At 41.9% G+C, this 27404-nt stretch overlaps 2 non-coding genes across 2 annotated transcripts; both read right to left on the bottom strand.

Annotated features, from left to right (window-relative positions):
- Nucleotides 1-3534: 3534 nt before the first annotated feature.
- TRNAW-CCA lies at nucleotides 3535-3606 on the bottom strand. Its single transcript has one exon. It is a non-coding gene; the product is annotated as a tRNA-Trp (tRNA).
- Nucleotides 3607-27004: 23398 nt separating this feature from the next.
- On the bottom strand, nucleotides 27005-27076 carry TRNAW-CCA. The gene has a single exon. It is a non-coding gene; the product is annotated as a tRNA-Trp (tRNA).
- Between the last annotated feature and the right edge of the window lie 328 nt (nucleotides 27077-27404).

Raw genomic sequence — 27404 nt, 5'->3', positions numbered from 1 at the left:
GGTATCTTGGCACTGCTTCCTCTGTGTACTCTTAGAAATAACTGGCTCATGCACAAAAAGTTACCCTCAATTTAATGAATTCCAGAAATTCATTTTTTCTTACTCCCTCCTTACTAATTTATTAATAACAATTACAACAAAATTGGCATGCTGTATAAATTCTTACATATTCTCTTCACCTTAATATATTGTCCTGGATAGTCTTAAAAAGGTGATGTGTTAAAATTTATGACTTATTACCAGCAACAAAGCTATCCAATTGACCATAAAAGCCAGCCATTCTTAAGTAATTTAAAATGCCCACTATAGTAAATGGAATATTTGTTTGAATATGTCTTTGGAATATTAGTATTTCAAATATCCCTTTGCCTTCTCACATTTGGTCAAACCAATGCCTACACATTGGCTGAATAAACATTACTCTCTATATAGGAATTTTAATGGATGACACCAGATCATCATATAAACACAATTGTTCAGAGATTTATAATACTTGTCTATATTAAATATCTGAATACTAGCTCATGGATTCAACAATAAATATTTCACAAACCTATATCAATGAAAACTACTGCATTAAAAATCCACTGCTTCTCAGAGTCTAAGCAAGTTAATATGAATATAATATTGTCACTTTTATGTGCTGATATGGCCAAAAAGATCTGATGTTAACCAACAGATTTTCTACTCATCACTTTCATTGACTTACTTCCTGTTACTACACAGTATTGAGAATATATATCCCTTTACAAGATAACCAGCTACCCCAGTTTACCTGGAATTGTCCTGGTTCAGTACTGAAAGTTCTATATCCTGGGAAACTTCACAGACCTAGGTTCTTCCTGAACCTTCCTGCAGCCACCCTCCCCAGAGCTAATCCATTCTGACACCAGAAAGCCCACTCTCGAAATGTGTTGAAAGCATTGAGGATACACACTGTAAATGGCTTTTTCTAAAAACGTATGATTTTCAATATGCATAGCTCTTAAGAAATTGCTTCCAGCCCAGAGACCAACACAACGGGACCTGCTAGCCAGGACTTTGGGTGCTGCGTTCCTTTCACCTGAAAACAAGACAGGATGTAGCAATGGAAAGAATTCAGATTTGTTCAAATATACTCTTCCCTCTCTTTTGCTTAAGAAAGTCCAATGAATGAAGAAGGTAAAAATAGAAACTAAAAATATAAAGATACTAAAATTTGGGGTGAGAAACAATAATTCATTTAGCTTTAAGGTGAATTTGAGCTGCATTGAGGACAAACAGATAAGTCCAGTAGATACTCAGATATAAGTACCAGAATCTGAGATAAGAGATTGAACTGCAAAGACAGGTTTAGAAGCTATTGAGTTACAGGCCGAAGTTGAAATGTATGAGATGAAGTGGGGTGGATGAGAGGACCTGCAGAGAATGAGTAAGAAAAGAGGAGGTAGGTGATGAGTATCTTGCCTGATCCCCTGAATTATACTGATTCTTAAAGTGCCCTGCTCTAGACTTCACTCATCTGATTTCCTGTGTCTTCAGCTTGTGGAATTTGAACTGGCCAGTTATTCTTTTGCTGAAATTTTCCTGAACTCGTCAAGGCATCTTCTCTATAAGCAACTCTAAGGTTTGTCCTAGGAACCCTGAGGTGGTTAAAGCTCTTATAAGAGCAATTCATTTCCCTTTCTGCTTTCTCCTCACCCCCACTTCTCTCTCTCCTTTCTTTCTTTTGCACAAATATTTATGGAACACCAATCATGTGCTAGGCATTTCTCCAGACACTGGAAGAAATGAATAAAAATGTATAGTATTCCTATACCATATACTCAAAGGCTATATTTAAAAGAAGCTAAACAGTTATTTTTACTGATTTTTAAAATGTTTCTCTGTTAAGAAAACAGCAGCAGAACCTTGAAGTCTCTTGAACTTGGTCTTCTAAATGGAAGCAAAAGAATGCCATACAGTTACTGAAGTAGAGATGTTCTTTCTAAGTCACTAAGCACTAGAGCATTGGATAAACATGGAATATGTTATTAACTGGAGACACATGGACAGAGGAGCCTGGCGGGCTGCAGTCAATGGGGTCACAAAGAGTCGGACACAACTGAGCACACACACAGAACAGAGTTTACAGCAAGGCTCAGAACTAGACATATGGACACAGCTCTCAGTCCTTACCTCTCTAATACAACCATCCACCCATTCAGCATTCCACAGAACAAATCTATATCATCCCTTATAATATCTATTCCCTAATTAGTGGTTTGAAATGTTATGCCTAGTGGCAATAGTGTTCCTGTGGGCTATTGTGTCAAGGTCATTGGGATGCTTTCTGAAATGCCTCTACTTATTAATGGAAAGTTTCAATGAAATAATAGAAGGCATAAGGGTTAGCTCTTTTTGAGAAAACTGGGCCATTCAAATCATATACTAAAATGTCATCCTAACTTCAAAAGGCAAGAAAAATGATTCTTAATTAAATGTTTAATGTTTATTATAGTTAGAATATTAGTTTTAGGTCAAATTTATGATGCACTAGATTTGTACTTTTTATGTTATTATATGGACTTTATAGTTCACTGAGATTTCTTATATAATCAATGTGTACAGTATATTTGAGCCCATTTATATGACAGAACATAATTTTATTCTTTAGAATTATTACAGAGGTTTATAGCTGTTGCATCTTTGCTTTTATGACATATTTTTGTCACATCTATGGTTTATTTAATGGCAGGTCCTTGGTCAGGAATGCAATGCCCAATTATGATATCGTTCTTATGGGAAAATGTGACTGCTTTATGATAGAGTTTCCCGGAATGGATTGTGCTCAAAGGCAGAGAATAATTGTGCTTTGAAAGGAACAATTCTTAAGAGTGTGTGAGTGTGTGTGTGTGTGTGTCTCTGTGTGTCTGTGTGTGCCTGTGTGTGCCTGTGTGTGCTGGTCACATATAAGACACCCTGTCTACCCAAGACACATCACTAGGCACTCTTCCACTACTCAGGCTTGGAAAAGACATACAAATCCCTTTGAGAACACTTTCTAGCATGCATACAGGTTTAGTGATGGAGAGGAGAAGGCTGTATGTGATTGTTCACACATATATCACACATCAAAAGAATAAAAACCATTTGGCCTCTCAGATATATTTCCCCATTGAAGATAGCAGGACTTCTCAGTAACTTCAAGCACTGCCTGACTTCTGACCATTCTATTGAATGAAGACTAAGTTCAGCTGCTTCCTCTGAGATGCGTTAAGGGAAGACCAATGGTACAATATCAAGGAACCCACAGGAAAAATCCACAACTCTGAAGTTTAAGTCAGGGACTTCAGTTGACTCTGGATGTCCCATGATATGCCTCATTTCTAAAATGTCTGTATTTTTTTCACAAAGGTTTCTTATCTTCAGCACATATGTTCAATTCTCCTAAAATGATTCTTTGAAGAAAGCTATTTGATAATACCTGGAAAATTGCACAAATGGAAAATTTTGAAATGAAAAGTGCCCTTTCTGAATTCTGGAGTGGGTTACCATTTCCTTCTCCAGGGGATCTTCCCAACCCAGGGATCGAACCTGGGTCTCCCGCATTGGAGGCAGGCACTTTAACCTCTGAGCCACCAGGGAAGCCCTCTTTTAAATACGGCAGATGAATAAGTGAAAAATTCCAGATGTCTGGAAAAGTTGGGACACCCAATAGGACAGAAGGTGTGGAGAATTTCTGATCAGCTTCCAGTAAGACAATACATTTGAAAATCAGCATATTAGGCCATGAAGCTATGTAAATTCAAAGTCCAGAGTGCTAACCATGACAACAAGGGCCCACAAACTCATAACTCATCCTTCTACATGCAAGTTTAAGCAAATTTTTTTTCGGTTGCTCAAGCCACAGGACAGACCTTGACTGGCTGTGGTCGCAGCAGAGTTCATTCCAAGGAACATGCCTAGGAGTGAGGGGAGGAAAAGACCCCTGTCAGATTGGGATAACAGGTGCAGGCACTCTGGTGGGCAGACGGTTAGGGTGGCCAAGAACAATGCGTGAAAGCTGCAGGGTTACATCAGAGAGAATGGCAGGTGCCCAGTCACTATCAGGATTCAGCTGCAGCCAACAGAAACCACTCTAGCTGGTTTCAGCCTAGAATGATTCATTGCCAGGCATTACGAGGCCTAAAACACCTATGCAGAACCTGATGGAGTAAGCTCCAGGGCTCTGCCACGGTGAAAAGGGCCACCATCACAAGCTGGTGAGCATGGAACACAGCAGTCTCCAGCCTTATGTGCAGCAGCAAAGTGGATGCCCACGCCCTACCTCTCATTCTGTTTCACTCAACTCTGAAAGCTAGCCTTGCACATGGGCAGAACCAATATAGGATCCAGAAATCAAGCTCTGAGGAACTTTTCTCAAGCAGCATTTTTTGTTTTCTAGCATCTGCAGCACAGAGAGTAGGAATAGACATTAAGGTCACAATGCAAAAACTGAATACTGAGAAATTAAATCAGTGATTTAACAGGATGCAAGAAAGGAAAAAAAATCTGAATTCCTATCCAAAAAAGGCAGACTAGGCCAAGAGAAAACAGTTCAAAGATGGGAACTTACCAGGAGTCAAGCGTAGGACCACACTCTTTACAGTCAACAACTTGAATTTCTCCCTAAGAGGAAAAGCTTACTAGCAGGATTTGCAGTTGAATGGTTTTTTGTTGTTTGTTTACCTATATAGCTAAACAAGTATCTAAGAGCTTCCTGATAAGATCTTTAGGAGTCAAGGCCGTAGGAGAGACTGGACAGAAAGGAATGGTCTTCCCTGAGATCCAAGTCATAGACTTGCTAAATGCAAGTCATGCAGCCTTGTTTAGACCTTCACAATCTCCCCTCCCTCTGGGGAAACCTGGGTACTCAGGAGGCAGCCAGTGCTTGGCATGTAAGAGAAGTTCCCCCATAGTGGAGACGAGGACAAAGTCACTTGTTCATCCAGCCAAGTAAACAGCTTCCACTCACTACAAAGTCGATGGCAGCTGTCATTGCCTCAGGCTTCTCCCAGCAGTATGTCACCTGCTGGACACTGAAAGGAAGTTGCCAGCCCCTCAGCTGCACAGATTAGAAACAAACCGCAGGACTTCCTCATGTGTGTATATGCTTGGCCTTTATTGGCCAACGGCTTTATGACCAATTTTAATAAAACCTCACCAATCTGAGTGTGGGGAGCAGATTTCTGACACCAGGGCCCTCCAATGTTCTCTGAAGCCAGCTCTACTCTTGCATTCCAGGAATCTGCCCATGTGACACTGATAAACAATGCTGCTGTTATTCAAGGCATCTTAAACGGCCCCTCGTGACAACATAGGGATACAGACAGGAAAAATGTAAGGGTTTCTAGTTATAAAGATGAGGAAACTAAGATTCAGTATAGATGAGGAATCTGTCCAAGGCACATAATGCTGGTCCCAGGTCAGATACCAGGCCCACAGATTACAGATCCAGGGGTGACACAACTCCAAACTGCCCAGGGCGTCTTCTACTTATTAGCCAGGTCCTAGGAGCAAATACAGAGAAGGCAATAGCACCCCACTCCAGTACTCTTGCCTGGAAAATCCCTGGATGGAGGAGCCTGGTAGGCTGCAGTCCCTGGGGTCACTAAGAGTCGGACATGACTGAGTGACTTCACTTTCACTTTTCACTTTCATGCATTGGAGAAGGAAATGGCAACCCACTCCAGTGTTCTTGCCTGGAGAATCCCAGGGACAGGGGAGACTGGTGGGCTGCCGTCTATGGGGTCGCATAGAGTCAGACACGACTGAAGCGACTTAGCAACAGCAGCAGAAGCAAATGGGGAGGGGTGGGATCCGGAGGCCCACCTGAGAGCTGGAATAGGTCCTCAGGAGTCACAAAACACCGAAATGCTTCATGCAAAGAAGCCTTCTAAAGGCACACCAACCTGTCCTCAGTCATACTGAGGCAAAATAATTTCACATAATTCTAAAAATAATTACAGAATTGAACTGGAAAGAATGGATTAAACAAAGATAGGAGAAGGAAAGGGGCAAAGTCTTAGGCCAATTTCCGACTTTATTCAGTGTCCACAGCCTACTGGAGTCTGACTGACTTTAAGCACTTCTACTACAGCTCTTTAAAAAGTGCTCAATATACAAATCTTTTATTACTAATTTTACTGTCAGGATTCTCCCCACACTCCATTAAAATAACTGAAGATACTTTAGTCAAAGCATATATAATGGGAATGAATAAAACAGGAAACCCATTTGTCCTCAAACCTACTACTGTCATTTGTTTGTACTCCCAAGGAAAGGAGAAATACACAGAATCAAAAAATTGTAAGTAGAAACATATGACTTTGACCTCTAAGGAAAGAAATTACTTGTTTTATTCCAAGTGGGCTTAATACTTATACCTGGTAACATTTGCTGAGGGCACACTGTGTGCCAGGCACTACAGCTAAGCCCATGATATACATTTCACTTCACAACAGCCTGGGAAATAAGTATTATTCCCATTTTTCAGATGAGGAAAATAAGGGGCAGTGAAACTCCATCAGTGCTTCTTGAATTTAATGTGCAAACAAATGACCCGAGATCTCTTAACATGCAAATTATGATTTGGGACTTGGTCCTAGGAACAAGACCCGGCACATGGGCAGGGGGGACACCAGGTTCAAGGTCACTGTGTACACCCCATGCTCTGGTTCTCAAAGTGTGACCTGGGATACCAACAGCAGCAGCCCCTGGCAATGCGTTAGAAATGCAAATTTTAGGGCCTTGCCCCAGAAAGACTCGATCAGAAACTTGCAGAGTGGGGTCCTGGGATCCAGGTTTCACCAAGTCCTGTCGGGGTCTCCAGTGGCACTCAGCGTCTGGAGCCACCACATAACGCCACACCTTGCTTCCTCCATCTTGGAAAGTCCGTCCTCCCAATCTGCATTTGGGTCTTGGAATGTCTTTAGGGTTTTGACATATCACAATCCCTTTGTGCTAATTACTATCGTACAAAAGAGAAGCCTGAAAACATTTTACCTCTCACAACTAAAACTGCATTGCTTCCATCTTCTTCATATCAGAGAAGAATGGCAAAACAACTTCCACAGATGATAAGATGGAAGGCAAAGGAGGAACCAAGCTGGATTTCCAAATCACATTGTTGATACGCTCCGGGTCATAAAGTATAACTGAGCTGCTGCAGGCATGTACTTTATACCGAGGAAATGATCATTCTCCTAGGCCTAAGCGCAGAGCAGATTTCAGTGAAGGATGAAATGTTTCCCTGGAAAATTCCCCATCTCAGCAACAACAATGATGCAAACGTTTATGTTTCACATTCAAAACCACAGAACTTCAGTGCTCCCCCAAAGCAGGCCTCTGTGGGTCCCAGAAATAAATAATTTTCTAAAAAAAAAAATATATATATATATATATAACCCTAAAACAGAGACTAAACGCAACTCAAAAAATGGAATAAGAGATGAGCAGAGTAACATTTTTCTATTCACCAAGCTAAAAATAACAGTATCCCATTCTGTTCAATTTACAGTCTAGTTAAGCTCTGCTTCTGTCCTTCCTTTATCTGACCCAATACATTCATCCTCACTAAAGCGCCCACCTCAGACTCACTCTGGCCAGACTCCAGTCAAGATATTTTATAAGTCAGAAGTGTGATAGGCTCTTGATGACAGCACGTATTTTCCCCCATCTGCACTAAATTCAAACCATTCTTCATAGCCCTATTAGACATGAGCAAAGTCGCTTGTAGCCAGTAGGTGTCCTTTGATTGTATTTTTAGAATAGCCCTTGAATAAAACAGAGTTGGATTACCCAAAGAAAGCTGGTAACTATATATGACAGTCAGAATAATCAGGAGAATTCTAACATTTTATCTGGAGTGCAGTCTCCCCCAATGTCATTGGAAGTTATGTGTTAGATTCAGATTCCTGATTTCAGATAACCTGAAAGAGTTGCTATAGGTGTTGAAAGCTACTAGAAAGCAACACAAAAGCACAGTAATGCTCATGGCGAAGGAGAAAGCACATATGCACGAATGTGTGTATACACACACCATGCAAGGCCAGGAGAGAAAGCTTGTGTAAGAAAACCAGCTTCACAATCTCTTGCCATTTAATCCTCTCTCCCTAAATTTCAGCCTTCTCTCTAAAGCCCAAATTTTCTCCACTGTTATCTTTAGATATTTAATTAATTTGCACCCAGGCCCCCAGAACTCTGATTCGATAACTTGTCTGAGCCTGGCCCCAGAGAATCAAATACATATTCACACACTCAGAGGCTGGAGATCTTACCATATTTAACAAGAAGCATCTCTGACAGTAATTGGAGTTTCGTATCAAGGTAAATAAATGGTAAGATCATAAGAACATACTCCAGTGGCCCTGTGCATCCTGGAAATGCTAACATCAGAGAGCAGATTTAACATAAGGCCTCAGTGGAGAAGAATTTTCTATAAACAAACAATGTGAAGAAGGCTTCACTTTTGTCATGTGTTATTCCCATTGAAGAAAAGATGAATATTCTCTTTCATATGTTTGTTACCAGAAGCTGCCGCTTCATTTATTTAATAGGAAGATTTTCACTTCCTTGCCGTGTGGACCAAGTTAGCATCATATCTTGGCCAGCGGTGGACTAGCAATCTTACCCAGCAGTGCCTTTTAAAGCAAATTGTACAAATTGCCAAATGTACTGTGATGTGAACACTTCAGATGCATCGGTTTAAAGGTAGCTTATCTTTCTCTTTTACCCACAGTGAATGAAACACCATCTTCCAGGAGTAGGAAGCTTTCTCTAGGATAGACTTTCTCACCCTCAGCACTATTCATGTGTGGGGTCAGATAATTTTTTGTTGTAGGAGCTATAACAAGCAGAATAATGGTCTTTTAAAGACGTTCAAGCTGGTTTTAGAAAAGGCAGAGGAACCAGAGGTCAAATTGCCAACATCTGCTGGATCATGGAAAAAGCAAGAGAGTTCCAGAAAAACATCTATTTCTGTTTTATTGACTATGCCAAAGCCTTTGACTGTGTGGATCACAATAAACTGTGGAAAATGCTGAAAGAGATGGGAATACCAGACCACCTGACTTGCCTCTTGAGAAACCTATATGCAGGTCAGGAAGCAATAGTTAGAACTGAACATGGAACAGACTGGTTCCAAATAGGAAAATGAGTACGTCAAGGCTGTATATTGTCACCCTGCTTATTTAACTTCTATGCAGAGTACATCATGAGACACTCTGGGCTGGAAGAAGCACAAGCTGGAATCAAGATTGTTGGGAGAAATATCAATAACCTCAGATATGCAGATGACACCACCCTAATGGCAGAAAGTGAAGAGGAACTAAAAAGCCTCTTGATGAAAGTGAAAGAGGAGAGAGAAAAAGTTGGCTTAAAGCTCAACATTCAGAAAATGAAGATCATGGCATGTGGTCCCATCACTTCATGGGAAATAGATGGGGAAACAGTGGAAACAGTGTCTGACTTTATTTTGGGGGCCTCCAAAATCACTGTAGATGGTGATTGCAGCTATGAAATTAAAAGACACTTACTCCTTGGAAGGAAAGTTATGACCAACCTAGATAGCATATTCAAAAGCAGAGACATTACTTTGCCAACAAAGGTCCGTCTAGTCAAGGTTATGGTTTTTCCAGTGGTCATGTATGGATGTGAGAGCTGGACTGTCAAGAAAGCTAAGCGCCAAAGAATTGATGCTTTTGAACTGTGGTGTTGGAGAAGACTCTTCAGAGTCCCTTGGACTGCAAAGAGATCCAACCAGTCCATTCTTAAGGAGATCAGTCTGACTGTTCATTGGAAGGACTGATGCTAAAGCTGAAACTCCAGTACTTTGGCCACCCCATGTGAAGAGTTGACTCACTGGAAAAGACTCTGATGCTGGGAGGGATTGCAGGCAGGAGGAGAAGGGGACGACAGAGGATGAGATGGCTGGATGGCATCACCGACTTGATGGACATGAGTTTGAGTGAACTCTGGGAGTTGGTGAACTCCATGCTGCAATTCATGGGGTCACAAAGAGTTGGACACTACTGAGCGACTGAACTGAACTGAAAGATGTTCATGACCTAATCCTTGGAATCTGTGAATTTTTACATTATATGGCAAAGAGAAATTAAATTTACAGATAAAATTGAGGTTGCTAATCAGTGGAACTTAAAGTGGAGAGATTACCTGCATAGTTCCACCAGGAAAGCCCCAACGTAATCATAGGAGCCCTTAAAAGTGAAAGATGGAGGCAAAACAGTTGGTCCAAAGAGATGTGATGATGGAAGAGGCAGGAGAGATTTGAAACTTGAAAGGGACTTGACCTGCCACTGTTGGCTTTGAATACAGGGGAGGGGGGCCACAAGTCAAGAAATGCAGATAGAGTGAATTCTCACCAAAAGCATCCAGAAAGGAACTGAATTCTGATGACACCTTAATTTTAACCCTGGGAGCCAAATGAAAGACCTCTGACCTATAGAACTGTAAGTTAAATCTATGTTGTGATAATAAAGCTAGCCATTAAATTAATGGTAATCTGTTTTGTCTGTTTTGTTACACAGCCCTTTTATTAAATCACTAATACAGTGGTGCTAGTGGTAAAGAACCTGCCTGCCAGTGCAGGAGACATAAGAAATGTGGGTTCAATCTCTGGATGGGAAAGATCCCCTGGAGGAGGAAATGGCAACCCACTCTAGTATTCTTCCCTGAAGAATCCCATGGACAGAGAAGCCTGGAAGGCCACAGTCCAAAGGGGTTGCAAAGAGTCGGACACGACTGAAGTGACTTAGCGCACACACACAGAGAGACTGTCTTGCACGTAGAATGTTTAGCAGCATCCACGATCCCTATCTGCTACATGCCAAAAGGGCCCTCCCCCAAGTTATGACATTCAAAAATGCCTCCAAACATTGCCAAATGTCTCCTGGGGGGCAAAATCACCACTGCCCTAGCATTATCAGACTGATTTATTTCTAGAATAAATAAACTGATTTATTTCTAGAATAGCAACTATCTTCTCACTAATATGGCAAAAATACATATTCAGCCTCAAACTTTTGAGCTAAACTATTTCAATATCCCAGTATAGTGGGAAAAAGTTATTTTTATTTTTTAAAAAATTAATTAAACAGAAAACATATCCCATGACTCATTATTGTAGCCTCACAATATAGGAAGCAAATGAGAAGGTGTGAAAGATACAGGTTAATGTCAGACCCATGAAGGGAGTTGGTCCATCAACAAAAATGATTTGAAAAAATAGCTAACAGCAATCAAAATAACAAAGGGTTTCCTAGTGGCTCAGGTGGTAAAAAAAATCCATCTGCAATGTGGGAGATCCAGGTTCAATCCCTGAGTTAGAAAGATCCACTGGAGAAGGGAGTGGCTACCCACTCCGGTATTCTTGCCTGGAGAATTCCATGGACAGAGGAGCTTGGCAGGCTTACAGTTCATGGTGCCACAAAGAGTCAGACACAACTGAGCAACTAACATACAAGGGCTTTATAGCTATTACTGCATTTACTCTCCCAAACTATTAGTATCTCCACTGTTAGCCATACCTTGGGAGTGTTGGGACATCCTTGCTGTCATCTATGAGTTACTATAGCTGACACTTCAAAGGTGGAGATGGGGTGAACTTTTATTCAGGGACAGATGAAGAGAGTAGAGGGCCTCCTGGGAAAAGAGTTCTACCCCAGCCCTGGTATGTACCACCTGTTCTACAGATGTTTGGAGGTTTGATTGGAGCATGGTGATGTCCACAGATAAAAGCATTAGAAAGCAGCACTTTGTCTATTCAAATCCTGAGACCCCCATCCCCCTTAACTGGGTGTTCACAGCCACTGCTGATAGAAATAAACACAAACACAGACTTTAGGAAAATGTTTAAATAATCAACTGTTAAAACTCATAGTAATTCCTTACACAAAGTTGGAGCTATCTCGCCCCTAAAACTACCTAGTTCTCGGTTACTGTTTTCTCTGAATACAACCCCCGTGGTTGTTGTTGTTGTTGTTGTCGTCATTTAGTCACTAAGTTATGTTCAGCTCTTTTGTGACTCCATGGACTGTAGCCCACTAGGCTCCTATGTCCATGGGATTTCCCAGGCAAGAATACTGGAGTGTGTTGCCATTTCCTTCTCCAGAGGATCTTACCAGATCAGGGATTGAATCTGTGTCTCCTGCATTGGCAGACGGGTTCTTTACCACTGTGCCATGAGGAAAGTCCACAATCCCAGTAGCTTTACAAAAATTCTGTGTCTCAGGGAAATACAAGCAGCATGTCTAGAGGAAACCTCCACCCCTGTATGTTTCCTGGCACTGGACAGCCCTCAGTTTCTCAGGATATATGTTGCTTTGGTTTTCCATCGTCATTCTTTTAATACTGAACAAGTTATTTACCTCAGATCCACTTTGAAATCTGGCTGCATTCTCAGCTGCTCTGGAAGCTTCCTAAATGACAAAGCAGCCATCACTACCACCAGGCACCACCCCCTTGTGTGGCCAAATGGCCATGCTCATATTGGGACCAGTTCTGTCCTGGGTTCTCTAGGAACATGATCCATGTCCATGGAGCCACTTCATTAAAGCTCTGGTTACTAAACAAATTGCAAATTCTAAGTCTGGCTGATACTGCCTTGTAGAAATGATAGTTAAGATGTTATGTTTCTTATATTTATGCAAGATTCAGAAAGGAATTGCATAGGTGCACTGGGGGAGGCAGGGAGACAAAGCAACTCCAAGGACAGTCAGCAACCCTCCATGATGACTCTTACTACATCCACGTTATCTGTATTATCAGTATTCCCTGGTGGTTCGATGGGTATAGAGTCTTCCTGCAATGTGAGAGCTGTGTTCAGATCCCTGGGTCAGGAAGATCCCCTGGAGAAGGAAAAGGCAACCCACTCCAGTATCCTTGCCTGGAGAATTCCATGGAGAGGAACCTGATGGGCTACAGTTCATGGGGTCACAAAGAGTTAGACATGACTAAGTGACTGACACTTTCACTTTCATTCTGCTAAGATGGAATTTCTTCTTTTCCAGCTCTGCAATATCTGGTTCACTTGACTGTCGGTGTTGTTCGGTAACTCAGTCATGTCTGACTCTGGGACCTCATGAACTGCAACCCACCAGGCTTCCCTGTCCTTCACTATTTCTTGGAGTTTGCTCAAACTCATGTCCGTTGGTTTAGTGATGCCATCCAACCATCTTATCTTCTGTTGCTCCCTTCTCCTCCTGCCCTCAATCTTTCCCAGCATCATGGTCTTTTCCAATGAGTAGGCTCTTCATAACAGGTAGCCAAGGTACTGGACCTTCAGCATCAACCCTTCCAATGAATATTCAGGATTGATTTCCTTTAGGATTGACGGGTTTCATCTCCTTGCAGTGAAGGGACTCTTGAGTCTTTACTCCAGAACCACAATTTGAAAGAATCAATTCTTTGGCACTCAGCCTTCTTTATGGTCCAACTCTCATATCTATACATGACTACTGGAAAACACATAGCTTTGACTAGATGGACCTTTATTGGCAAAGTGATGCCTCTGCTTTTTAATATGCTGTCAATGTTTGTCATAGCTTTTCTTCCAAGGAGCAAGTATCTTTTAATTTTGTGGCTGCAGTCACTATCCACAGAGATTCTGGAGCCCAAGAAAATAAAATTTGTCACTACTTCCACTTTTTCCCCATCTATTTGCTGTGAAGTGATGAGACCAGATGCCATAATGTTCATTTTTTGACTGTTGAGCTTTAGGACAGCTTTTTCATTCTCCTCTTTCATATTAAACATAAGAAATCAATCCTAGACCTTACAGGGTCCAATGTCAGGAATATTTCTTGCTGCTTTACCTGAATTTCCCTTCCCTCTGTTTTTAAATCTTTTTCTTTCATCTTACTCCAGGTGGTAATCAGCCTCAGGGTAAGGAGATAGAAATGCAAGTTTGCATCTGAAAACACCATTTGGATCATATTTTATTAATGTTGTGCTAACAGTACCCCCCAAAATAGACAGTAGTTATTTGAACTGGTTGTATGAGAGAGCTCTTATCACTACACACTGAGAAAGAAAAGAAATGGGGGGGAGAGGCAAAAATTCTAACATTGAGCCAATAATTAGGGAGAATAAAATATGATGCTTCACCTCTGAACAACAGCACCTAAACTGCCCCTGGGATGCCAGGCCCCACCAGAAACCCCTTTCAATGGCTGGGAGGCAGACTGCAACATAGTCTGGATGCTTTCTGCATGGCACCAACCTGGAGGGACTGGCCAGCAGGAACATCTGCTTTAGGCATCAAAATGGCAGGAAGAAAATGCAGCGCAAGTGGGGCACAATACCTCGCTAAGAAGCAGAACACTGTTAAAAATGGTTTGTTCAGTAGCTTTTACCTTTGGGAATCTTTTCAAGCTGGGCTAACTAGGCCCTGAGTGGATCCTACAGGGGTACTTGCTGTAGCTCATTTGGGGTAGAGAAAAAAGGAAAGGATTTAAAGCAAGTGTTCTGTCCCCATTCTAAGGGAAGAAACCCAAACCAGTACCAAGAATGGATTGTTGCTTCTTTTCATTCTTTAAACGATGAAGAACTTAAGGGACTTCCCTGATGGTCCAGTGGTTAAGAATCTGCCTGCCAAGGCAGGAGACATGGGTTCAATCCCTGCTCCAAGAAGACAGGCCACAGAGCTACTAAGCCTGTGTGCCACAACTACTGAGCCTATGCTCTAGAGCCCCCAAGCCACAACTACTGAGCCCACGTACTATAACTACCGAAGCCTGCATGCCTAGAGCTGGTGCTCCGCAGCAAGAGAAGCCACTGCCCATGGGAAGCCCACGCAATGTACCTGGAGAGTAGCCCCAGCTCACCACAACCAGAGAAGAGCCCACACACAGCAACAAAGACACAGCACAGTCAAAAATAAATAAGGCAGAACTTTAAAAGTTGGGTCAGTTCTTTAGGGGAAATATATTCAACAAACATTTATTTAGTACTTCCCATGTGAAAATAAAGCGTGTGCGCTGTCTCTCAGCCGTGTCCAACTCTTTGCGACCCCATGGACTACAGCCCACCAGCTTCCTCTGTCCATGGGATTTTCCAGGCAAAAATACTGGAGTGAGTTGCCATTTCCTTCTCCAGTGGATCTTCCCAACCCAGGGGTCAAATCCATGTCTCTTGCATCTCCTGCTTTGGCAGGAGGGTTCTTATCAGCTGAGCCACTGGGGAAGCCCAGAAAATAATGGGCTCTGGCAAAAAAATTTTAAAAATGTGTAATACGTAAGAAGTGATTCCATTTTTGAAGTAGACAGTTATTTATACAAGTAACGATGATGCAATCCAGAATTAAGTGCTTGCTATAAGAACGGTACCACCACAGGTTCCCATGCCACCCACAGAGTGGGAGGATCAGGGAAGGTTTCAGGAAAGCCACAGTATTTGAGCTGAGCCTTTTAGTCTGCCAATGGCAGTAACAGATGGAGAGGATATGGGAGGGCACTGCAGGCTGGGAGCACAGCTGAGAGCAAAGGCTCAGCGGCCTGGCGTGCAAAGCACATCTGGGAAGCAGCATTGCTCCCTGTAGACTGGAAGCAAAAAGCTAAAGTAGAAAATGATGCCCTCCACCCTGATATATATATATTTCAAACAACTAGCTTAAACTGTACCAGCATACAGTGTTGGCTGGGGCCAACACACATAAAAAGACCCTAATGTATAGTCCTCTCTCCTTGCATTTCGATGGAACCTATGACTTGCTTCTAACCCACAGACTATGTTGCAAGTGATGGGCTGTCGCTCTCTTAAAACATTATATGTCACAGGCTGTTTTTCCCATGGCCATGCTGTTACATATGAGGGTTTATCTTAGCAAACAGCAGAGAGAGAGGCTCCCTTGCTGGCTTTAAAGTAGTAAGCTGTCTTATTATGAGAGGGTCATATAGTAAGCAGCCTGCAGTAGCTGAACAGTACCTCCAGCCAACAGCCAACAAGAAAAGGGGAAGACAACTCATGCCAACTATCAGAGGGAATATGTAAATACATCTTTCCCCAGTCAAGCCTCAGAATAGACATCTACATTACAGCCTAGGATGTCTTTATCATCTAAATAAGCTTTCCTTCCTTCTAGCCCATGGAAACTGAAATAAGTGGACATTTTTTAAAGCCACTAAGTTTGTGGTAATTTGTTATCCAGCAAAGAAACTAATATACTGACTTCAATAAATATTGAAAAGGATTGGCATTCAAGACCAGAGCAGGAAAGCCCTTGAATATCTATATTCAGTTCAGTTCAGTTCAGTCGCTCAGTTGTGTCCGACTCTTTGCGACCCCATGAACCGCAGCATGCCAGGCCTCCCTGTCCATCACCAACTCCCAGAGTCCACCCAAACACATGTCCATTGAGTCCGTGATGCCATCCAACCATCTCATCTTCTGTCGTCTCCTTTTCCTCCTGCCCTCAATCTTTCCCAGCAACAGGGTCTTTTCCAATGAGTCAGCTCTTCGCATCAGGTGGCCAAAGTACTGGAGTTTCAGCTTCAACATCAGTCCTTCCAATGAACACCCAGGACTGATCTCCTTTAGGATGGACTGGTTGGATCTCCTTGCAGTCCAAGGGACTCTCAAGAGTCTTCTCCAACACCACAGTTCAAAAGCATCAATTCTTCGACCTATATTCAACATCCCTGTAAGTATTCATTATTGCCATTATTGCCCAATACCCTGTTTTGTTTTTGACAATTATAAACATCTTATTAAATGAACTAACATATGTATAGGGTGCTCAGCACAGTGTCTAGAATGTAATGAATGCTATAAGTGTTAACCATTATTGATATCATTGTTGCTTTAATCATTACTATTTCTTGCTATGAATAAATTTCTTCAAGAGAAATAAGATGCTGTTAAGACAAAGTTCACCTAAGAGACGTTGTTCTCTGGGACTTCCCTGGTCAGGACTCTGCATTTCCACCGTGGGGAACTGAGATCCCGAAAGCCAGGCAGCACTGCCAAAAATTTTTAAAAAGTAAAAGAAACACTATTCTCCTTTGGTCTTCTCCTTTGGGAGCTTCAAGGATCTGAAGAAAACAACATATGAAAGACCACTAAGGAAAATGCACATATTCACACATATACAACCTTCTGCCTACAGTTTCAAGGGGCTCTTAGATAAGAACGAATATTCTAAAAGAACACTGGGGCACTCCAAGCCAAGTGGGAGAGTCTTCTGAAGGCCCCAAGAGGCAATGTTCTCAGATCCTCTGATTTTACCCTCAGCTCTGATGCCAAAACTTTGCAACTATCATCTTTGGCTAGTGCCAATTTAAAGCGCTGCTCAAAACCAAAAAGGGTGTTGTTTCCAGGATAGACAGCGTTCTCACTTCCAGCTCTCCTGAGTGGTGGGCCAAGCCTTATACCTTCTGACTGCTAAGTGAGAAGACCCTCCATACACCCTCCACACACACCCTTCTTCTTGGGCTTCCTAGACATCTTTTGCACTGCACACAGAATCCAGGCAGGTGACATCAACACTCCCCTGAGCTTCACACTTCTCATGAAGTACTGCTGCCTGTTGATTCCTGCCGTAGGAGCACATGGGAAATGAAGGGACTATTCCAATCTCATGAGAGTCCACCACCCACAGTACAAACAACCGTGGTCAAAGTTTCCCATCCTACACTGAATATTCCATGTAACTAATCCAGATGTAAACGTAGGCTTCAGAGGCTGCCTGATTCAATTTCTCTATTTCAAACTGACAACTGGGTGTTCTAAAGATTGCAAAACATTCAAAACCAGAATTTTAGTTTCCTGCCTGGGGAAAAATTTTTTAAATAGACATGGAAATGTAATGAACAATGTGTGGACCAATGAACAAAATACAATGTACATGGAATTGGTGAAAAGTGAATCTCATACTTACATCAACACATTCCATTGATTTATTGTGAAATGCATATCTTACAAATATATGTGTGTGTGTGTGTGAGCATGTGTGTGCATGCATGTGTATATATTACATTTACACAGTGGGTTAAAATTAATAATCAAATTTGCACATCACTTTTAATTAAATCCACATCTGTTGGCCCGGTGTTTAAGTGGAGTACATCTGGCAGCCCTCAGCATTATCCACAGTCACCCGTGCTCTCAGTCCCCAGATACACCTGCTTTCTGCAGCTGGTCCCCCAACAGGTGCAACGGAAAGCCTGGTTGATGGGCATTATAAACACCCCTGCTGTTGAGCATCTGGGAGGTAACAAAGGGCCTAATTCCAACTTCAATGTTCCTTCCTCCAGCAGAAGTGAAAACACCCTGTGTGATCTCAACATGCTGGAGTCCCCATCAGTCACTTTCCCACTCCAGGAAGAAATGCTTCAGGTCAACAGGGCGTTAACAGCTGTGCCACCTTCTGGGTTATTAACGAAGGTCCCCACGGGGAGCTGTGCCTTGGTCATTCTAGTTTGTTTGAGCTTCTAAGCCCACGGCCAGTAGCCTGGATGCTCTATCTCCATGTGTCCTAATGAGCAAGGCACCAATTTCCTCATGGTCCTCCAGTTTGTAACCATTAGCCACCTGGTTTTGATTGGGGAGCCCAGAGACCAGTGCTTCCCACAGTACTGCCAAATGAAAAACATGTGGCAGCATCACATACTGTGAGAATTACTATTCTGCAATTCCTTGTTGATAGAATGGTAGGTATTTCAAAGCAAGAGAGATTCAGGATAATGTGCAGGGTCTTTTTGTTTTGTTTTGTTGTGTGTTGGTTCTTATTATCCCAAACCCTGAAGTTTGGGAAAGGGTTCAAATTATTTTTCCTGTGGTGATCTGAAAAATACCTCATTCTATACTGAAAGCATCCATGCAATTAGTCCAGATATAAATACAGGCTCTAAAACTATGCTCCATGGCACCCAGGTTAATGAACTAATGCTATAAAGTAATAGGTTACAACAAGGAATTTCAATACAATTAAAACCATAAAGCTAATGATGATCTGTTTCAAATGAAGCTCTAGATGAAAATAAAGCACTAAAAGTCACTTGTTCATTAAACAGTTTTGGTTCCACTTGCAGAAGTTCACAGGGGGCATTAGTCATCTAATGTGTAAGATGCACTGGAAATAAAATTCATAAAAATGGCCTTCATTCCGCTATTTATTTTGACACTCTTGCCTCCTGGCCAACAGACTACTCCCCACATGCCTGTAAGGCAGAGTTCAAGTACCACTTCATTTGAATCTTCCTGTAGCTTTTTATGCAATTCCAAGCCACTGTGTACAGCCCAGGAATTAGGCTGCTCACCTGAGACGCATGTGAGCCTGGGTCAGGATCCCAGACGACTGTAAGCTGCAGTGATGCCCCTACCTGTTTCAAAGTGTTATCATATCACACTGTGTTCTTTAAAAGACCCTGGCTATCCCCAGGTCGTTTCTGCTGCCCTGGGTGAATCTAGATCCTGCAGGAAACAGCTATTTTGACTTAAATCCTTATTATGTAGTTAAAGAATCCCTTGGGGCTTTCCTCAGTAGCTGAGTGGTAAAGAATGCACCTGCCAATGCCGGAGAGAAGGTTCAATCCCTGGGTCATGAAGATCCCCTAGTATTCTTGCCTGGGAAATCCCATGGACAGAGGAGCCTGGCAGGCTACAGACCATGGGGCTGCAAAAAATCACACAGGACTTAGCAACTGAACCGCAATGACCACAAAGACCCTCTTGGTCTTCTCCTGGCTTTCCCCCACTCAAAACCTCTAATATTGCTGAAAATAGGAGACAACCTCTGGGCATGACTATACTGTCCACCAACAAAACTCATGAGCATTATGTCCAAAAAAGCAGAAACGAGATGCTCTCAGATCTGTGTGCTGTATTCCTAAAGGCAGTGTTCCCAGTGGGGGAGGAAATGGTGCTCTACATTCTTAGTGCCTGCTGCTTATGTGCTGTGTGCCCAGAGGATGTGTCTCTAGGCATAAAAGGCCAAAAAGACAACCACATCCAATTGGAGCTTTCAGCAGAACACATCCATTGGCAAGTGAAAGCTCTGTATGTGGTTTTCCTTACACAAAATGACTTGTAACTTCTGTCTCTTACAGATATTATCCACCTAAAATCTTAATGCTTTGACAAGCAAGTCAATGGTGAAAAAATGCTGCTTTCTCCCTTCTCTGTGGTCTGTGTTATGACTCTAAAACTAAGGACCTGCCAGGACCTGATTCATCCACCCACCCAATAGGGTTGAGGGTAAAAAGACTAGAAAGCAAGAACTGCTTCCATGTTATCCATCACAGTTCTATCCCTTGGCTGGGTGTCTTCCCCTGTGACTCTTGATGCCTTTTCCACTCTTCCCTCCTCACTTCTGTGTGCCAAGAGGCTGACATATATGGGCGACACCAAGGGCTAACCAGTCCTCTGACTTTCAGCTGGCTTAGAGCCACAGAAACCATGAGGAGGAAGCGGAGAGTAAAAGCCAAGCATCTGTTCCCGCCGCCCCTTCCTGCAGGTGGCCCTGGTTTGGCTGAGTTCTTCTCCTGGCCTTCAGCTCCCATCAGCCAGTCCTCTCCATGGACCTGCGTCATATCCCATAGTGCTCTTCTCTTGCCCCTTAAACCCTGGAGGTAACCAAGCTCCCCACTGCTACTTCCCAGTGTGCCACACTCCCTCTGGCTGGCTTCTGGTAACTCAGCTTGCACCTTTGTGATCCACTTTGTAAATTCCTAGCTTGAAGTTTCCACTATTTCTTGCCAGGATTCTGACTGACATAATCAAAATCATACCTAAAAACAAATGACTCTGACCCAATAAAACCTGGATTTGGGGGATCAAACATTTTCTCATCTAACACTAAGCAGTATAGAAATCAACCATTAGAGTACAGATATGCAAGCCACAGGAACCACTGCCCACTTACTCATTCCTTCAGTAATATCCACCAAGTTTTTATGTGTCAGGCACCATTCTCAGAGGAAATGATGATATCCCAGCTCTTGTGCTATGCTTAGTCGCTCAGTCGTGTCCAACTCTCTGCAATCCCATAGAGCCTGCCAGGCTCCTCTGTCCATGGGGATTCTCCAGGCAAGAATACTGGAGTGGGTTGCCATGCCCTTCTCCAGGGGATTTTCCCAACACAAGGAGCGAACCCAGATCTCCCTCATTGAAGGCGAATTCTTTACCCTCTGAACCACCAAGGAAGCCCATCCCAGCTCTTAGGGATAATCTAGAGAATGATCTCCCTACTGAAAATGTTACATGTCTGTTTTTGGTATAATTATTCAATGTAAGGCAAAAAAGTAATTCAGTAAATTAACATGTGCTGTGGAAAATGGTTGAGAAGCTGGCAGGTCTAACAGTAGCATCATATTATATATCCATTGTTCTCAAATTTAGTTTTAAACAAGAATCACATGTGAGCTTTCTAAACCTACAGATGATTCACCTCCACCCTCAGAAGGTGCTGGGGCACCTAAATGATTCTTATTCATCAATGTCTGGGTTGCTGCAATCCTGTTAGTCTTGGCACCACAAAATCTTGGTTAGGAAGGTATATTCACCATGGTGTACTTAATCAATGTCCTACTGTTGAATATTTAAATTCTTGTTAATATTTGACTATTATGAATAATAGCTTCCCTGGTGGCTCACTGGTAAAGAATCTGCCTGCCAGTGCAGGAGATTCGGGTTCAATCCTGGATCTGGGAAGATCCCCTGGAGAAGGAAATGGCAACCCACTCCAGAATTCTTGCCTGGGAAATCCCATGGACAGCGGAAACTGGCAGGGTTACAGTCCACAGGACGGCAAAAGAGTCACACACCACTTAGTGACTAAACAACACCACCATAAATAACAATGTGACAAACATCTTTGGACATATTTATTAGTACAGATTTTTTAATAACTTACTTTATATTTATAAAAGAGAAATTACTGAGTCAAAAAGATGTGAATTCTTTTTAATTCTTAATACATTTTGCTAAATTGATTTCTATAATGCTTATGTCAATTTACATTTCAACAGTGATGCCTGCAAATGTATTTCAAGGCATCCTTACCAACACTGAAGAATATCTAATTTTGTCAACTTGATAAGCAGAAATGGTATCACATTTCAATTTGCATTTCTTTTTTAGTGAAGTTGAACTTTTTATGTTATTAATCGTTTACATTTATTCTCCTATAAAGAGTCTCTGGTCTCTGTTGGACCAGTCTTAAATTACTTCCTTGTCAAATATTTAAACTTAGTCTATCATTGATTTTTCCCCCTTTTATGAGTCTACATCTCCAGTTTTATAATTGAAGTAGTAGAGGAAAAATAAAAGCTCCTTTAAAGAAATTCAGTTTATTGCTAAGTTGTGAAAACATATTCCTGTACTAACTTCAAGGAAGTGCTTCCCTGATGCTGTGGACAGAGAGATTCGACCATAAAACTGAAACTGCATACTTTTACTTTGCCGTAACATTTTGTGTTCCAACTTGTAGCAAGGAAAGGCAAATGTGTTATTTCTTTCTTTGAGGAATGGGTGTTTGCTTGGCAGTTTTTATTAATAAAAAAAGAAGAAAGAAAGGAAAAGAAATAAAGATAAAACTCTAATCCACATTTCTCTCAACCAGAGTAAAATAACTACACAAATCACAGTGATGTCACAAACACTAATGCTAGGGTACCTACTTATGAAATGCTGCAGTCATGGAAATAGTTCAAAGTACAGTAACAGTTTCATACTATGAATGCAGAAGAGTGTATATGCAAACATGATACAACTGAGAAATTTAAATCTTCCAATAAATGCACTGTGAACACTGAACTCAATACTGCAAGTTAAATCAACACAGATTTTATTAAGCACTTACGTGGCTCAGATGGTAAAGCATCTGTCTACAATGCGGGAGACCCGGGTTTGAGCCCTGGGTTGGGAAGATCCCCTGGAGATGGAAATGGCAATCCACTCCAGTACTATTGCCTGGAAAATCCAATGGACAGAGGAGCCTGGTAGGCTACAGTCTATGGGGTCGCAAAGAGTTGGACACGACAGAGCGACTTCCTTTTCACTTTCACTTTCATTCATACATACATATATGTATGTGTATGTGTGTATGTATATTCCTCCATTTACTCCAAGTAATATATGACTTGATTCCTGATATTGGCTGGCTTAGAATCACACTACCCAAACCCATACTTTTTAAGAGAAACTTTTGAGGGCAATGCCATACACTGTCAATAAGAATGTAACTGGAATAATTTCTCATGAAAAGCAATTTTCAATATATATCAAATCCTTAAAATTGCTTATACTTTTAGATTAAATTGCTTATACTTTTAAATTATATTATTTTTAACTTCCCTTCTGAGGATTTATCCACAGAAGCCCTAAATATAGGAAGAGTTTTATGCACAAATGTATTCACAGAGGTAACACGTATACAATGAAAGAATGTCAACTTAAATGCAGTCTATAAGCTTGTTCATTCAGAGTGATCACCACTGTGTAAAGTAAAAAGATAAGTACAGAAGACAAAAAAAAAGCAAAATGTTAACAGGGGTTATTTATGCCTTTTACGTATTTTTCAAAATTTCCTATGTGAAAGCAAGAATACTAAAGTGAGTAGCCATTCCTTTCTCCAGGGGATCTTCCTGATCCAAGGATTGGACCCAGGTTTCCTGCAATGCAGGCAGATTCTTTATCATCTGAGCCACCAGGGAATGGAGTAAAGGCTTTGCTTTCAAAATGAATAAACGTATATAATTCCAAGGCTGTCCCCACTTGTTTTGGTTTTGCTTACCTGGGGTGTTGCAGGAAATGGAAATGGGAGACTTCACTAAGGAACCCTGAGAAACCAGACTTTTCCTCCCAGTTCAAGCCCTCGGGAAGGGATGCATAATGTGTCTTCATTTGGCTCTGTGGCTCCCCTCATTTTATTCAATAATTCCTCTGCCTATGTGATTCTCAGTAAGTGCTGTCTGAAGGAAAGCAGTTAGGGCCCCCAAATCCACAAAGCGTTCACGGTGGACACTGCTGTTTTGAAGGGCCTTATCACAGTGAATCAAGAGTATTCCCACCCAGCCAGCCAACCTTGCCTTGGGGCAGGAATCCCTTTCAAGGAGGAAAATATACATATCATATGTGTGTGTATTTACCTGTATATCCTCTACATCTCAATTTCTCAACCTCTCAGTACTATGGGCCAAATAATTCTCTGTGAGGAGGGACTGTACTATGTACTATAAGGATGTTTAGCAGCATCCTTGGCCTCAATCCTCTAGAGCCAGTTGTGACAACCAAAAATGTCACCAAATACTGACAAACGCCCCTGGAGAGCAAAATCCCCATCTGCTTGAGAACCACTTCTGTACATCTAAGTGGCTCCAAGAATACAATAGATGCTCAATAAATACTTTCTGACTTGACTAGAAAGAAGAGAGGAGAAGAAGGTTGGAGGAGAGATTGGCCAGGAAATCAGTGGGCAAAAGCCTGAATCCCTGTGTCTTCAGGACAGAGGAGATCTAAATCCAGTCCAGGTCAACCACTTTACCATTTGGGACGTCAGTCTCTTTGGCTATAAATGCAGGTGGTTACACTAGAATCGTAATGTTCACTTACAGTTCGACAACTCTAACTTTGCACAAAGCCTGGAGCATAGTAGATACTCAATAAATACTTAATAACATTTACTGGACGCCTACTCTGTGCCAGGCTTTGAGCTAAGTATTTTACACACATGCAAAGTGAAGTCGCTCAGTCGTGTCCAACTCTTTTCGATCCCATGGATTGTAGCCTACCAGGCTCCTCTGTCCATGGGATTTTCCAGGCAACAGTACTGGAGTGGATTGCCATCTCCTTCTCAAGGGGATCTTCCCGACCCAGGGATCGAACCTGGGTCTCCTGCATTGTAGACAGACGCTTTACCATCTGAGCCACCAGGGAAGTCTGTTGTTTAATAGTCACAGCATCTCTCTGAGGTAGGAACTAAAATGTTTAAGTCAACTTTACAGATGGGGATCACAAAGCCCAGAGAAATTATTTAGTAACACTGTCTGGTGATGAGATTGGAGCTGAGATATACTTAACTTTGGAGCCTGCACTCATGACCGTCATACAAGACACATACACATTACCCCAGAACAGGCTGGTAGAAGAAAGATCTTAAAATAAATGAGAACTTAAGCCCTGGAAACACACATCAAGGACGTCAAGAATCTCAGTGTTGGCAATCAACAACCTGAGCCATCTTCTTGTCTGACCTTTACCTGTGGTTCAGCAGACACTGGACAAAGTGGAGGCTTCACACTTCTCTGAAAACACCAAATTCTACCAGAGCAGATTCAGATCACACTGTCAGGGCTGGTGGATTTTCTTTGTTTCTGGTGTGACATCACACTCAGATGAGTGCTAAATGTGCACCTAATTCCTTGATTCCCTACACCCCACAACAATTCATCAGTAAGGCTCAATAGGCCTACCTCTCAAGTCGGGAGCTTCCTTCCCACTTCCTACCATCATCCTACTCCAGGTCGCCATCACCTCTTGCCCACATTACCAGAATCCATGCACTCCCTCTCACTCGTCTCCCAAGCAAAAGGATCCCATCAAAACCTACATTCAATCATGTCACTCACGTGCTTTATACCCTTCAGTGACCTCATCTTGCCCTTAAAATAAAAGTCAAAGTCCTGGCAACAGCCTACAAGCCCCCACTATTTGTCTCCTGCTTCATCTCGTCAACTCTGCCCCTACCACACAGGACTTTCCACTGTTTCTCAGATGTGCTGTGCCTATCCTCACCTTAGGGCCTCTGCACTCGGTGTCTCCTAAGGCTCTGACAATTTTCCTATGTCAAGCTCCTTCTTGGTAACTCAGGTTTCAGCTTAAATGGCACCACTAGGGGAAGACCATTCCCAGATCTCACAACAGAAACCCCTCTCTCTCCCCACAACCATTATTATAGCACTCTGTTGTATCTTTATCATAGCATTTCACTCTACATTAAAATATTTACTTAGTTACTTTTTGATGATCTTTCTCAGGTTGGAATACATGCCCTAAAGAGTGATGCCTGACATAAAACATGTGCTCAATAATTATTTGATGAATAAATAAAAGTGAACAAAGACCTTGTTTTATTTAATGATGTATGCCCAGTGACTAGGGCAGTTCTAGCCAATAGAAATATTATATGAGCCACATATACAATTCTAAATTTTCTAGTAGTCACATTTTAAATATAAACAGGCTAAATTTATTTCAATAATTATTTTATTTTACCAAATATATTTAAAATCTCATTTCAATGTGTAATTACTATAAAAATTATTAATGTGATATTTTACATTCCTTTCTTCACATCAAGCCTTTTAAATATTGTGTGTATTTTATATTTACAGAGCATCTCAATTCAGACTAGCCACATTCCAAGTGTTCAACACCACAGGCAGCTTGTGGCTGCCCTACCAGAAAGCACACCTTTAGAAAAGTGTCTGGCACACAGAAAGTGGTCAATAAGTATTGGCCAAATGAATGAGTGAACTGAAACCTGAGTTAAGAACTTCTGTTAGACCGCATTCGTACTCCTATCACTCATTGGTTAGTTGACTGGTTGGTTAGTGTTCTGGTTTTGATCATCTAAATACAGGACTTCACCTTTATTACTATCAAGCGTGTTTTTTTTTTTAACTTTTTACATTCAATTCTGGATCTAGTCTTCCAAGATCACTGACGTACCAAATTCTATCACCTTACATACGTCTTAGTCCTCCCAGTTTCACATCATGTTCAAACATGGTTACCATGCCATTTATACTGAGAAAAGCTTGGCCAGGCCTGGTCTAAGACAGATTTCTGCAGGATGTCTTACACTGATCCATCAGCCATCCATCTTTCAAGTTCTTCTACCCTCTATGAGTGAGTGAGTGAGTGAAGTCGCTCAGTCGTGTCCGACTCTTTGCGACCCCATGGACTGTAGCCTACCAGGCTTCTCCGTCCATGGGATTCTCCAGGCAAGAATACTGGAGTGGGTTACCATTTCCTTCTCCAGGGGATCTTCCCAATCCAGGGATCGAACCTGGGTCTCCTGCATTGGAGGCAGACGCTTTAACCTCTGAGCCACCAGGGAAGTCCTCTATCCTCTATACAACTAACTAAACAATGCCATACCTCTGATTACCCAGTTTTCTCACAAGAACATCACTTGCAGATTAGGAATCAAGCAATGCCTCAAGAAGACCCCAGCTTAGCACAGTACCTTCTCATTTACTTGTTCTATTCTGCAATTATATTGGCATCTCTATGTAACTGATTTTTTTTTAAAAAGCACTGTTTATGACTAAATAATGACACAATTCTCTATCTCTGTGGATTTAACAGTCCTTAGCAATCCATGTGGTGATTCTTTTATGCAGGCACTAAAAGACCAGTAGATGAAAGGGAATTATTTAGCTGAT

The sequence above is a fragment of the Oryx dammah genome, unplaced genomic scaffold (genome assembly GCF_014754425.2).
Source record: "Oryx dammah isolate SB20612 unplaced genomic scaffold, SCBI_Odam_1.1 HiC_scaffold_25, whole genome shotgun sequence".
In the NCBI taxonomy this organism is placed as follows: domain Eukaryota; kingdom Metazoa; phylum Chordata; class Mammalia; order Artiodactyla; family Bovidae; genus Oryx; species Oryx dammah.
This window is presented reverse-complemented; position numbering and strand designations above follow the sequence as displayed.